This window comes from Kogia breviceps, chromosome 5, assembly GCF_026419965.1.
Source record: "Kogia breviceps isolate mKogBre1 chromosome 5, mKogBre1 haplotype 1, whole genome shotgun sequence".
Lineage (NCBI taxonomy): Eukaryota > Metazoa > Chordata > Mammalia > Artiodactyla > Physeteridae > Kogia > Kogia breviceps.
This window is the reverse complement of record NC_081314.1, coordinates 54,303,818-54,319,736: the sequence shown is the minus strand read 5'-3', so window position 1 is coordinate 54,319,736 and position 15,919 is coordinate 54,303,818.

Here is a 15,919-nt window from a genome sequence, read left to right as displayed (position 1 = left end):
CACACCACCTGCCATGTATTTATCCTACAACTCCTTAATCTCCCTTGCAAAGGTTCACCCCCCTGGGTGGCAGGGGACAGAAAAACAAACTTTAAATATATTAATTTATGGAATCATAGTTGCCTTCCAGTTTGGCCTCTTTTTAGATGATCTAGTCTCTTTGGGATAAATTCTCCGTCTTCTGGATTCCCTCCCTTCCTCCCCATTGCTTCTCTCCAAAATGGCATCTGGGAAAAGAGCCTATGAGATCTCCTAAGAAGGGGGGAGTTGGGGTGCAGAGGAGAACTAGCGTGTTCTGGACCCTTAATGGATGCTGCTGAAGAATGGTTACAGGATGGCTCCCTGGACAGATGACCACTGAAGAACGACTGGCCATGGGGGTTTCATGATGACATTCATTTCCAAAGTGCATAGGCCTGGCATTTAACTCCAAAAAAGTTCCTGCACATTGATGCCTCTTCATACGGACCCCAGGCCTTTGCTGGTCCACTGAGGCCTCAGCATTTCCACATTAGAACCCATTGCATCGCACCCCACATACTCTCTGGGCCTGGGGAACCAGGAGCACCACCTGGGGCTCAAGTAGCAGCCACTCCCTTCACTAATGATGCACTATCATTTCTGAGCTGTGTTCATGGAGGCTTTTACAGCCAGTGGTGTGCAGCAGCCCGCACATGAGAAAGATTAACTTTCCGTGACTTTTGTGAGTCACTTCCTGAAACAACCATTATTATTTTTTTATTTTATTTTTTTATACAGCAGGTTCTTGTTAGTTATCCATTTTATACATATTAGTGTGTATATGTCAATCCCAATCTCCCAATTCATCACACCACCACCACCCCTGCTCTCCCTGTGCTTTCCACCTTGGTGTCCATACATTTGTTCTCTACATCTGTGTCTCTATTTCTGCCCTGCAAACCGGTTCATCTGTACCATTTTTCTAGGTTCCACATATATGCATTAATATACGAGATTTGTTTTTCTCTTTCTGACTTACTTCACTCTGTATGACAGTCTCTAGATCCATCCACATCTCTACAAATGACTCAATTTCATTCCTTTATATGGCTGAGTAATAGTCCATTGTATATATACATGTGCCTCATCTTCTCTATCCATTCACCCTTTGATGGGCATTTAGGTTGCTTCCATGTCCTGGCTATTGTAAATAGTGCCACAATGAACATTGGGATTCATGTGTCTTTTTGAATTATGGTTTTCTCTGGATATATGCCCAGTAGTGGGATTGCTGGGTCGTATGGTAATTCTATTTTTGGTTTTTTAAGAAACCTCCATACTGTTCTCCATAGTGGCTGTATCAATTTACATTCCCACCAACAGTGCAAGAGGGTTCCCTTTTCTCCAGCATTTGTTGTTTGTAGATTTTCTGATGATGCCCATTCTAACTGGTGTGAGGTGATAACTCGTTGTAGTTTTGATTTGCATTTCTCTAATAATTAGTGATGTTGAGCAGCTTTTCATGTGCCTCTTGCCCATCTGTATGTCTTCTTTGGAGAAATGTCTATTTACATCTTCTGCCCATTTTTGGATTGGGTTGTTTGCTTTTTTAATATTGAGCTGCATGAGCTGTTTATATATTTTGGAGATTAATCCTTTGTCCGTTGATTCGTTTGCAAATATTTTCTCCCATTCTGCAGGTTGTCTTTACATCTTGTTTGTAGTTTCATTTGCTGTGCAAAAGCTTTTAAGTTTCATTAGGCCCCATTTGTTTATTTTTGTTTTTATTTCCATTACTCTAGGAGGTGGATCAAAAAAGATCTTGCTGTGATTTATGTCAAAGAATGTTCTTCCTATGTTTTCCTCTCTGAAACAACCATTATTAACACTTAACTTCTACAAACTTACAATTAGTTATATTAAAAATAAATGTGATAAATACTCAAAACTATTTTATTACATGTAACAATTATCTATGCTCTTGAGGTTATTTACAACTGTTACATGTGTATGGGGGAAATACTATATAATGATATGTTATTACACATTTCTTCCCAGCTCCATGTTCAATGAGCTCACGTTGATAGATTGAAATCTGCCACAGTTGAAGTATTTACACTGTGCAAATTGGCACATGCTGCAAAATCAGGGTTGGTTTTTTTGTTTAGTTTTTGTTTTTCCAGAGAGCTGTTAAACATTTATAAGCACACCATGGCTTATATCCTTTCCAGCTAGGTATACCATAACCCTTCTGATGTTTTCAGGTGTTCTCACTCCTATCACACCCCTGAACACAGAGAGGGGAAAGCCTGCACAGGTATTTTTCCCTCTCCGTCTTATCTCTATTTCTCCTCCTCTCTCCACCGTCCAGCAAGACCATCAGGGGCTGGCTTTCCACTCTTTTTTCCATCTGACAAGGATTCCCCTACATATTATCCTCCTTCCTGGGGGCAATAAGCCTTGTAATTTACTCTTACTAGTGGGAGGGTTGCCCATTTGCCTGTTTACAAACAGTATCCAAGAAGAGTCACAGGGCAACCTGGAACTAGGGATTATCAGGATCAAAAATAATTGAGTTGGGCTTCCGTGGTGGTGCAGTGGTTGAGAATCCGCCTGCCAATGCAGGGGACACGGGTTCGTGCCCCAGTCCGGGAAGATCCCACATGCCGTGGAGCGGCTGGGCCCGTGAACCATAGCCGCTGAGCCTGCACGTCCGGAGCCTGTGCTCCGCAACGGGAGAGGTCACAACAGTGAGAGGCCCGCGTACCACAAAAAAATAATAATAATAATAATTGAGTTGATATACCAAAATACAACCTCATTACATGGGTCTTAAAGTTGAAATGTTATTTAATAACAACTACTGGCGACTATGTGGGGAAAACAGAACCCTTGTGCACTGTTAGTGAGAAAGTAAAATGATGTAGCTGCTGTGGAAAACAACTTGGCAATTACCCAAAGTATTGAAGATAAAACTACCATATGATCCAACAATTCCACTTCTAGGCATATATCCAAAAATAATGAAAGTAGATTCTCGAAGGTATTTGTTCATAGCAGCATTACTCACCATGGCTAAAACATGAAGGGAACCCAAATGTCCATCAGTGAATGAATGAATAAAGAAAATGTGGTCTCTACATACTGTAGAATATTATTCAGCCTTGAAAAGGAAAACAATTCTGACACATGCTGCAACATGGAGGACATTATGCTAAGTGAAATAAGCCAGTCACAAAAAGACAAATACTATATGACTCCACTTATATGAGGTACCTAGAGTAGTCAAAATCACAGAGACAGTAAGAAGAATGGAGGTTGCCAGGGGCTGGGAGAGGGGAGAGTGCAAAGTTATTGTTTAATGGATTGAGTTTGGGAGAGGATGGGGTTGATATTTGCACAACAATATGAATGTACTTAATACCACTGAACTGTACTCCTAAAAATGGCTAGTACAGTAAATTTTATGTTATGTATATTTTACCATAATTCTAAAAATTGAAAAAAAATTAAAAGGTTATTCTAGAGGCATCTTCTCCTTAGTCTGTAACTCAAAACCATTTAAAAAATTAAATACCCCATTAGAAATTCAAGAAATCCCTATATCCCAAACATTAAGTTGACAGACATTAAATTGACAGCTTTTCCACATGTTATTTTCAACTATTATTAGTTCACTGACTGGCAATGAGAGTATTTTCTGTGTCAAGTTCCCTTCCTCTCCTTAGCCCACATGCATCTACCTGAGGATAAGTTCCTTGCAGTCTCATATTGGCCTGAATCAAATCAAGAAAAACTCTAAGCTATGACGCTCAGAGAGGAAAAAAACCCACACCCGCATTTCTATGACCTAGAAATTTGAATTCTCCAAGCTTTTATTTCATATATGTGTAAGCCTGATGCTTACCCACCAGAGCCATTTAGAGTGCTTCAGGAAGGGATGAGACCTCTGGAAGTCAATTAACTGGACAGGATACGCACTGTGGCAGGCTTTCCTCCAGAGAAGGGAAATACAGATGATTTGTGACACTAATTAACTTCAAACCCAGCAACAGGAATACAATTTGGAACAGAATCCAAAGAGGAAATAGTCCATCCAAATTCAATTCTGGTGACTGGAAGACTGTAATTGAATTTCCTTCCTAGAGGAGACACTCCTTACAGGGCAGGTGGGGAAGGGGAAGGGGGTTTCCTAGCAATGGGTTTCCAAGCTCTGTGTTCAAAGCAGCCCCTTTAATATGCTGGAAATAAGTTCAAGGTGTGGATACAATGTCCTCAGCTTTCTTGCCCAGCCGCATTGACCTTGTACTTAAAGAGGAGGTTGGGCTAAGCAGCTATGGTGGAAATGGTGTGTGGGAAGGTGCGCTGTGAGCTTTGAGGACGAGCAGAGGACCCTGTGTGCTCCCTGATGCCCCAAATGCCTCCACTAATAACAAGGTCTGGCATTCCTCAATAAGAAAGAGATCTTCAGATGCCTTCACAGTTAACACCCCTTGCAAGGAAAAACACAGTGTCTTAATTCATCCACATTGACATATGAGTGGCTGATACCCGTTCCTTCCCAGAAAGCATGTTTTCACAAGTCATGAGAAAAGATTATGAGGTCTCTGGATGCCTGAGAAAGGGTTAGGGGCCTCCAGGAGGGGAAATGACACAGAAGGGGGAGGCCGGGGGCCCAAAGACACACATGGCCCCGTTCACTTGACAACCTTGCCAAGAGTTAGATCTAAATACAGAAGACACCATAAACCAGCCCTGATCTGATGCCCTCAAGATCACACTGAGGAGAGAGATGGCTGGTGGGGGGCAAAGAGGCTTGAACTGCAAGAGAGAAACCTGTATTCCAATACTGGCTCTCCACAGCCGGTTAGGTAAAACTGGGCAAGCTGCTTCCCCTGTTTCCTCATCTGTAAACAAGAAGTTGACCCATGATTTCTAACTTTCCAGATCGCTGCCATGAGCACAGTGAACACATCTTTCTTGCTTCCTGTTGCACCTTGGCATCTAGTGCAGAGCCTGGGATGAGGAGGCATTCAATGAATACTCGTTGAAGGAATGGATGAATAGAAGTATTTTCTCATCATCCAGAGGCCCTCCCTATGATTTTGCCAAAGTAGAGAACAATTTCGATCACTCTGTTTAAATATTCGACAGTTCATCTTTCTGACAGATTTCAGATCTTTTCAGAAATTGATCCTACGAAAATAAATAATCAGAGATATGGTCAAAGATATATGCCAAAAAAATACCTCTGTAATTACAGGAAAAAATACCAAAAAATTGGAATCAACTTAATGTCCCAAACTGGAAGTTGTTTAAATAAATTATAGTGTAACTTTAGAACTTAGTACTGCACAGTCATATAAAAATGTCTTCAAAGAATGTTTTATGACATGAAAATATTCACTAATTACATTAAATTTTTTAAGTAAGATGCAAAGATGATATACAATGTCTTTCGTTTTGAAAATGCATATATTTTATATATGCATAGAAAAAATATTTAGGAGATTATATAAAGTATTAACCATTGTTACCTCTGAGAAGTCTGACTTGGGGTGGTTTTGCATTTTCTTCTTTATGATTTTCTGTTTTTTGCAAATGTTCTTCAAAATGTATTTTACTTTTATTTTCAAAGATACTATGTAACTAATGTTTGTTCTTTATGACATAAGGGCCTTTTCAAGTATGTGCCACATCCTAAATGGCAAACCAACAAGGCACCTTGGCATGTCTTCCCAACCAATGACACAAATAATAGAATCTCAAAGCCATACCATAGACAGATTTCTCTCTCTACATTGGCACGTGTAAATGTAGGATGCTTATATTCCTTCAGCAGAAGGAATCCATACTCAAGTGGAGTTCATAAGCTTGGATACTTGGCTCACATATGTATTGTTAAGTATTAAATACCAGTGTTAATTTGTTCCGAATGTCAAGGGTATCAAAGAGACATCACAATGCTAAAGGATAAATGCAGATATGTGTGTATTTAGTTGTAAATATTCAGTTTAATCCTTCTACCAAGTAAAATATGCACCATTATACCTTTGTGTTGCCTTGGGGATACTGCCTGTCCCACAAAATATGGTCAATAATTATTTGTTAAATTAGATTGAACAGAATTTCACCCACATCTGCCAAAAGTGTAATTATTTTCAAAATGTGCATATTGTTCATGATTTATAAATGAAATACATCCTTCATTGAGGTCATTCCTCTACTTCAAATCTCCAGTGGCTCCCACTTACCAGCAGAAAGAAACCCTTCACTGCCTGAACCCAGTCCATCTCTTCAGTCTCATGTCTAACTCTCCCCCAGGTCCAATATTCGGACCACAGCAGACTCCTCGGGGTTTCCTGGGCACACTCTCCTGTCTTCCTGTATCTTCATGAATGTCCTTTATCCCCTTGTCCACTCAGCAATCTCCCATTCATCCTTCAAGTTCCTCTCAAATGTATCTCCTCTCTGGGTTTCTGGAATTTAACCTCTGCCCTACCCTCTCCGCCCTGACCACATGATCCCATAGCATTTTTATTTTTTCATTTACATGTTGAATACAATTATTTGTTTATATGTCTCTCTCCTGCTATAGATCAGAAGCCTCCAAAAAATATGAAAAAAAAATATTAGAACTATTTTTCTAAAATATTTTTAGTCTAACAATTAACAAAATTAAGCCTTATATTCAGTATATTATATAATATTAATATATAGTATAATGTATTGATTATAGTATATATTAAAGTATTAATATAATATGTTGATTAAAATATATTAACATTGTTATAATAATATTTTCAGTGTTAAGTACAATGCATAATTTGACTTGTATTGTATTGTATTATGGAGCTTACTATGGATCTATTGAGCCACATATTCATGAGACCATTCCTCTGACGGTCTAATGATCATCTGGGTCTTCAAGAGCTCCTGAGACCAGAGGACCCTTTTCAGTTAGGGAGGGTAGACAGCACCAGCCTCACTATTTCATTCAAGTTATGATAGTTTGTATAATACAAATACCTATTTAAGTGGATTTATAGATTGCATTATCTGTTTTTACCAAACTAACCTCACAAAAAGAGCTAGTCATCTAAAAAAACTCCTGCAAAGAAATCATAAAACAGCCTTTGCAGCAAAAACAGTGAAACTAAAAAGTACAAAAGTTTGCTATCTGACAAGGATTTAAAACAAAATAAACATTGTTAACCTATGTTCTTATACAATGCATGAGAAAGCAATTGCTTTTTGAAGGAAATTAGTGCAGTGGAGAGATCATTTTGAAAAAAGATGCTTGGACATGTATGTGATTTTCTTACTGAAAATAATATGTAACAAATATAAAAACAGGTCTACTGTACATACAGAGAATTTTAAATTTTAAAATCTGATTAAGAAATTTTACAGAGAGTCTCTATGGGTTTTCAAACAAGTTTTTAGAAATAAAAACATGCAACCTACCTGATTAGTTTGAAAAAACAACTGAAAAGCACCAAGGAAGATGGGGAACTGCTGAATTTTAATACAAATCTTTGCAAAATTTGTGGAGGAGGTTGACACGAGCGTATAATGATTGAGGAAGACAGTCAATGATATACTTCTTCTATATGGTTCTATGTATTCATAGGAAGTATCTTTTTTCAGCCAAAACAGCTATTAAAACCAAGTAGCATAATTAATTGAACTAAGAATCAGACTTCTGAATATTTTTATCCCAGTATTAAATAATGAAGTAGGTTCAAACTCATGGCTCTCATTAAAATATTATTACTAGTAAAAAGAAAAAGAGTTTGTATCATTAATAAATTAATAAATAATGTGAAATAAAATTAAAATGTTTCATTTTTCCCATTCTTTCAAATTTTTATGCATTTTGTACAGTACATAATACATTAATACAGTTGTTCATCTGTAGAGATAAGTAAATAAACATACATAGGTATATCTAGAGACAGAAGAGATAGTTAATAAAAGTTTGCTGAGTGCAAATCTTCTTTTAAGATTTAATAGCAGAGACATAAAAAGTGCCCATGGAGCCTGTGCATAAAATGTGAAAAAGACATTAAATGGGGGGGAAATACTTTTAGGTAGGCCATGGTCTATTTACTTTGTAATAATCAAGAGGAGAGAAATCCTCTCTAAAAATTTTGGTGTCCTAGAATTTAAACTATAGCACTGAGTAAAAGATTAGAATGTAAACTACAGCACTGTGTAAAAGATAAGAACGTGAAACAGTATATCCAGCTAAGAAAATGTATCAGAGAGAAATTAAATATTGAAGTTTAGTGGCATTTTCTGACAAACTCTCAAGATCTCATCATTAAATAAATTCACTTGACCAAACAAAGACACATTCTAATATCTTTCCTCAGAGCACACTAATTTGAATTCATGAATATAATGAAAGTCTGTTTCCAGAAAATGCCCAGAGGGAAATAAGAGGCATTTTTATCACTTATCATTATATAGCAATATAGTGCTTTGAAAATGATTCAAACATGTTTTGTTTTCTCTTCTTAAACTCTGTGGAGTTTTGCTTCCATTTAACAGATTAGAAGATGTCTGCATTTGAAGCTATTTCACTTATTGCTGTACCCAGATCATCAATCGCTACAGAATATTTACCCACTCTTCCTCCCCAAAGTTGCATCTCAAAAGCTGCTCAGTTGCTGAAATCAGCTTATTGACCTATGAAAGGAGGTGAGCAAACTTAGTGGCAACCAAATGAACTCTTGTTGAGACAAAAGCAGCCAGCTTAGTGGAGACAATTTGAGAACAAATAAAAGGAATAACTACTTTCACCATGGGTGGTAAACATATGGAACTTGTTAACTCCAAGTGACAGTGCTAACTCAAGCATAAATGGGTTCAAGGAGGGTTCAGATGCATTCTGAGAGAATAACTCTCTAAAGGGTTATTAAATGAAAATTAAGTTTGTTCGGGGAGAACGTCATGCTCTGGAGATGGACCTCAAGGAGAACATGAATCCCACTCCTCTGTCCATCAAAAGCACTGCCGCTACTCGGGCCTGACACAGAGCAAAGTTCTTTTGTTCTTACCATGACATCAGAAATAAATTCCAGATCCTATTACACAGAGGGCGTCTTTGATAGCCTCCCAGGTCTTGGCACTGCCCACCCTCCTTGGGCTGGGGAGGAAAGTACGTGACTAAGAAATCAGAACTCTTGCTCTCTCTTTCCCATCCTGAAGCGAAATATACTTTTTAAGCAAAATCAAGGCCCTACTTCCCTTCAAGGGGCCTTTTGGAATTGAAAGTAGCTCAGAAAGACCTCCTGACCAACCGTGCTCTTTTTTTATTTTATTATCAAATTTTAAGCCAAAATTGGTTCACTTCAAAGAGGCTCTGTGCAAAAAACACAGCATTGTTTTCCTAAGGAGGCCTTATTGAATGATTTTTTTAGGGTTTTCCAGCCCAATGATCTCTTTGCTAAAAACAGCATGTACTGACTCATCTTGGCATTTGTTTGCAAACAAAACTCACAGTCTGAACTCTGTTTATCAACCCCCAGCACTGGAGTTGCTAAAAAGTAGTGATCGCAGTGGCCCATGCCTAGCAAAAGGTGCTCCCCTGTGACTTTGCTTTTTACATAAAGATTATAATCTCTGTCATTCATTAGAACTTCAAAGCCTACAAGAGACTATACTCCCTTCAATAGCTAATTCCCCTTATTTCCTGAAAATCTGTTTGCGGAGAATATGAGTCTACATTTCCTCTTTCAGAGATATAAATATTCACTAGCCCTTATACTATAGAGAAGTTTGAGCTTCCTCTACTTTCCAGGTGACCACAGATAAATGATCCATTTCTAAGAACATTTGTTTTGAAGACTAACAGGTCCAGAATTTAAACCTGCCCCTAAACTAACATTTTCAATTGGGAGAATATTTATGTTAAAGAATCTTAAGCTAATTTTGAATCTGTCCTTTCATTAAATGGCTTTCTGTAGTAATTCATTCCCCTTTCTTTTTTTTTTTTTTAATTTACTTATTTTTATTTGTTTTTGGCTGCATTGGGTTTTCGTTGCTGCACGCGGGCTTTCTCTAGCTGCGGCGAGCGGGGGCTACTCTTCATTGCGGTGCATGGGCTTCTCATTGCAGTGGCTTCTCTTGTTGCAGAGCATGGCCTCTAGGCACGCAGGCTTCAGTAGTTGTGGCGCATGGCTTAGTTGCTCTGTGGCATGTGGGATCTTCCTGGACCGGGGCTCGAACCCATGTCCCCTGCAGTGGCAGGCAGATTCTTAACCACTGAGCTGCCAGAGAAGTCCCATTCCCCTTTCTTAAGGAATAAATTCCACTTGAAGGCTAGAGCAGTGGTCAATACTTCAGGCTTTACAGTCAGGCTTGCAAGGCTGTGGAACCTTAGGCAATCTACTTAACCTCTCCATGCCTCTGTTTTATCATCTGTAAAATGGGTATATGATAGCCATTAACTCATGAAATTGTAAGAATTAAATGAACTAATACATGTATGGTGCACTCTATGTTACTATCGATACTTCAAGTAAAATTTATGCTTATCTTTAATAACTTATGAGAAAGAGGCATACTTCTGACATTTTTATTCTACTGTATTTTGTTAAACATAATTTAGTTTCATTTCATAAATTCCAAGTATGCTGTAGCAGTATGAAAACTGGCCTTAGCATTGGAAGAGATGGGTTCAAATCTTGACCCTGATACTTACTAGCTTGTGGCCTAGACTCATTACTTCACATCCCTGAGCCCCAGTTTCTTCACATAAATAAAAGGGATGATATTGATGGCTGAATGGACTGAATGCTTGTGTGCTCCCCAAAATTCATATGCTGAAGCCCTAATCCTCAATGTGATGATATTTGGAGGTGGGCCTTTTAGGAAGTAATAAGTTTAGATGAGGTCATGAGGGTGGGAGCCCCTGTGATGGAATTTGAGTCCTTGTAAGAAGAAGAAGAAAGACTAGAGCCCTCTCCCTCTCTCTCTCCCTCTCTCTCTCCCCACCAAATGAGGACACAACAAGAAGGCAGCTGTCTGCAAACCAAGAAGAGAGTCCTCCCCAGACACCAGATCTGCGGACACCTTGATCTTGGACTTCCCAGCCTCCAGAACGATGAGAAATAAATGTTGACTGTTTAAGCCACCCAGTCTATGGTATTTTGTTATAGCAGTCTGAACTGACTAAAACAGATGCCCTCTTCATAGAATGTCAGAAGGTATGACATAGGCTACAGGTTTCCCTCAAAATCCACTCTTTTCTTCTTACAGACTTAAACAATTAACCAGGCACACAGCCAGATAGAATAAAGGCCAGGTCCAGCTTCACAGACATGCCACTGTATAGTCACACAAGCCCCCACAAGCAGAAGGACCATTAAACCCTGGCTTAATTCTCTGCTGTTGGCATCTCGGATTCTTAATAATTTTATCATTGAACTTGTGTTTTGTAAGTGAAGTCTAATGGGACTTGTATTTTGTAAGTGAAGTCTAATGGGACCATGGAGCATGCATGTGAGCTGAGAAAATAAGTGCAATGCATGTGTCCATCACTTCTTGCCACCTTATCTGTGCTCGTGATTCCCACAAGCACAGATTTCTGATGGACCCATGATGTATGGGAGTTCAGAAGGACTCAAAGCAAGTTCAGAGGTAAGTGTTTGTTATGCCTATGACTGAGTGTCATGATTTGAATGTTTGTATCTTCCCAAAATTCATATGTTGAAATCCCAACACCCACAAATGATGGTACTGGGAGGTGGGGCCTTTGGGAGGTACTTAGGTCATGAGAGTGGAGCCCTCATGAATGGGATTAGTGATTTTATAAAGGAGGCCCCACAGAGCACCCTCACCCCTTCTACCATGTGAGGACACAGGGAGAGGGTGCCAGCTATGAAGCAGGAAGAGGGTCCTCATTAGGGGACCATGCTGGTGTCTTGATCTTGGACTTCCCAGAACTGTGAGAAATAAATTTCTGTTGTTTATAAGCTTCCGGTCTGTGGTATTTTGTTATAGCAGCCTGAATAGACTAATACTAGGTAAACAGGTACATGGAGAGTCCCCAGAGGCCACACTTACCATTCAAACAACAATTTTCTTCAAATAGAGAAAGAAGACAATGGAATTCTAAGAAACATGAATGACCAAGGAACATTATCTTTGTATTAATTCTCTGTATTCACCAACCACTTTACACTGAAAATGATGACATAGAAGGAAAGGGAAAGATAGGGCAACTTATAGGTCCTATTCATTTCAATCCTTCCTTACTCATCAGTAAGCTGAAGGTAGAGCGTGTTGGCGGGATGTGTGCATATCAAGAAGTAAAATAAAAAATGAGTTACTTTTGTGCAATGTTTCCACCATTCCAATAAGAAATACTAATATGTGTACATGCTACCAAATAGAAATTGTGGAATTTTAGTGTTTCCATGTAAAAGTGAACTGCTCTTTTATTTTCATTTAAAACAAACGTTGCACAACAGAAAGAAGAATGGTACAATTCAGGCTTGTAATTTAAAATTTTAATTTTTCTTTACTTAGAACAACAGTAAATAGCAAAAAAAATCCACCATGACAAGTCAAGAGAGAGACCACAAAAAAAAGGAAAAAGCTTTATGTTTTAAGTATTTTTAACCACACTTTTTCTCTGCTTTTTGTAAAAGGAGCTACATATTTTCATTTTATCCTGGGCACTGCAGATTATGTAGCCAATCTTTATAAAGACCATACTTCCCAGCCTCTCTTGCAGCTACATGTGACCATGTGACTTACTGCAAGCAGATTCCTGCAACAGCTTCAGGGAACTATCTTAGGAGATGGTGGGCATGAGCCTTTGGCCCTTTTCTTTGATCCTTTCTCCAGCTGCAATGTAGATGCTGCCATCTTGCACCATGAGTTCAAGAGTCACCCCCTGGGGCTAGCAAAGTGGTGAGTTGGAAGGAGCCAGGGTCCCTGAGGGCTTTGTGAAGAAGAACCATCAAATAGATCAAGATGGTGAATTGCTAAACTTTTACCGTGTGTAGAATGGATTTCATGAAATGACTTGGTAATAGTGTGTGCCTGTATTTGTCACTCAGTGAATGCCTAGATTTTTATTTTTATTGTTTGTTTTTTAGTCAGCTAAGAAAAGAAATATTATTCTTCATATCTTTCTTGGGAACAGTTCAGCACCCTTGGATCATCTACAATCCCCAGCATGGGGTCACTGCTTCAAGTTTCCACTTTGCTCACTATACCTGGCTGAGCCTTCTACAACAAGTCAGTGGCAGCTGACTTCACTGTTCTTGTTGCACCTACAGTAATAAAAGCTGAGCTCTGACACCTGGAGAGGAAGTTTTTATATCATTCAGACAAGAAAAGATTGATACCTTCAACTAAATTCCACCCCTAAAAAGCAGCATGCTCCTCTGTGGAAGGTCTCAGCAGGACACGGTGCAGAAACCTGGAGAAGGCCTTCTCTGCCCATTCCTCACTCTTCTGTGCATAATTAAATCAACAGAGTTTAAGGAGTTTGGGGATTGGCTGACTTTCAACACCCATAAAAAAGATGCAAAGTTGGGAGAAAATCTAGTCAATATGCCTTTATATATCAAATATTCTGTAAACTCTTATCTTTAATCTGTGCACTAATGTGCTTCTGCTGGCATTTTATTTTCTCCTCTCAGTCAGGGTGTAAATTTCCAAAGTAGATTAAAGATGGCAATGATAAGAAGCCAACGGCATCATGATTCATGATGTTCCTGACTGTACCACTAGGCTGTGAGTTAACTGAGGGCTGGGATTGACTTTGAGATTCTTTTTCATATCTGGTGGCTAATGCTTGGCTGGCACATAACAAGTGCTCAACAAATGTTTGCTTAATTAATTAACAAATGAATCAATTAATGAATCAATACTTTTAACAGGTGCTCTTAAAATCCATTTTAGGTCAACTAAAGTTCTAAGAGCTTGTGACTTGTCTTTTTCTACAGTGCCCAAATTTTCTTTAATGAGTGTATACGACTCCAGGTGTGAGTCTAGACCAAAAGCATCAACATCCCCTGAGAGCTGGTTAGATATGCAGAGTCCCAGGCCCCACCCCAGACCTGCTGAATCAGAAGCTTCACTTTAACCAGACCCCTAGGTATGAATATCACAGTTTGAAAAGCAAAGTTGAATATAACTTGACATAACATTTTAATTAAAGAAAGCCCCAGACTGTGACAAGTAGGTGTTCTTTGCCATTTGGAAGGTAATTTTGATATAAATAAGCATAAGCAATTCTTACCTTCTATAATCCTCTAGAAATGGCTTACGGTTTCCATGCTTTTCATTTCAACAATGCGGCATGGAGCAGTGACAAGTCCCTCCATCTCCACTCCCTCCCCCAGCCCCAGGGCCACAAAGCCTGAGCTCTGAGATTCTGCGTGAGGTAAAGAAATATAGATTCCTCAAGAGCTGCTATTCAAGCCATAAGCAGCATGTGCCAATGTCCCACCCACAATTCTGGTTTAGTCTCCTTTAAGCTGCACATCTGGCTGTCACACACTCTTTTGTGGGGACATCTCAATGGCAGCACTGATGCTGCCTTTGCCCAAAGCCAGCCCTACAGTGGCCTCCCTGTCCTCCCAGCATGTGATGTCATGAGCATGAATGTCCTGCCAAACATTTAAGATGTTGCAGTTCACATTGTGTACATTGTATAGAGAAACACTGAAACGCAGATTTGAAATTTAAAAAAAAAAAAACAAAACTACAGGGCAAGATACAACCAAACCTTGTTCTATTGTTATCCTTAACCACCAGTTCAGCACAAATATGTAACTTGTATTCTTAAAGTAGACAATCTTCTCTCTCTCTCTTTTCTTTTTTTTTTCTGTCATTGTAACTAGCATCTGTAGATTCAGAGACTTCCTTGAAACATTCTTTCTCTAATGTGGTTTCTATCAAATTCTTGCAAAGCTTGAGCAGAACTGGTTCATTTCAAACCAAAGGTCCCCTGCATGTGGTCCCTTCAGAATAGGCCAAAGAGTTGGAGGGACGCTGCATATAACTGTTAGAGTAATCTTGCCTCCGAGGACCATCTAAGAGGGGTGAAGGAAGGGATTAGCTGCACTAATTAACTGCATGAGGAAGAGGTCCTTCCCTCCTCTGTTTATCAAAGTGTGGCATGGGAACCACCTCTTCAGAATCACTAGGGATGCACAATAAAAATGCAGCTTCTTGAGAAACAACCCATATCTACTGAGTCAGTGTCCAAGGTGAATCTGCAATTTACCTGACTTCCTGTAGTGATCCTTATCTTGGAGAACAAGGGCTTTAGAGCTAGACTCGAATCCAATTTTAGTTCTCTACAGGGGCGATCTGACCTTGACAAATAACCTAAACTCTCTACATGTTCTTTTCCTCATCTATACAACAGGGGCTGTAGGTAGGACTGAGTGTGTGAAGTTCCTGGCACAAACAGGTCTCAAGAGCAGGACTTCCCTTTTCCCTGTTATTCAGGTAGAGCTCTTTGGGTCTGCCATTTTACCTGTGACCAGGGGTCACTGTCTTCCCCTGAGTGACAATTTCTATACGTGCCAGGTTCTAACGGAGCTCTAATGAAGGCAGCTAAAATCAAGACTGAATCCCCTTTTGTTGCTAAGGGAGAACCTGCTGTTCTATAGCTGTGCTGTCCAATCCAATAGCCATTATCCACAGGTGGCCATGGCCACTGAGCACTTGCAGTGTGGCCAGGACAAATGGAGAGGTGCTGTAAGTGTAAAAGCCACACTGGAATCCAAAGACTTAATAAAAAAAGAAGAGCATAAGATATCCCATTAATAATTGATTACAGGGAATTCCCTGGCGGTCCAGTAGTTAGGACTCTGTGCTCTCACACTGCCAAGGGCCCGGGTTCAATTCCCCGTCGGGGAACTAAGATCCCACCAGCCATGTAGCAGAGCCAAAAATACTACTACTAATAATAATGGATTAC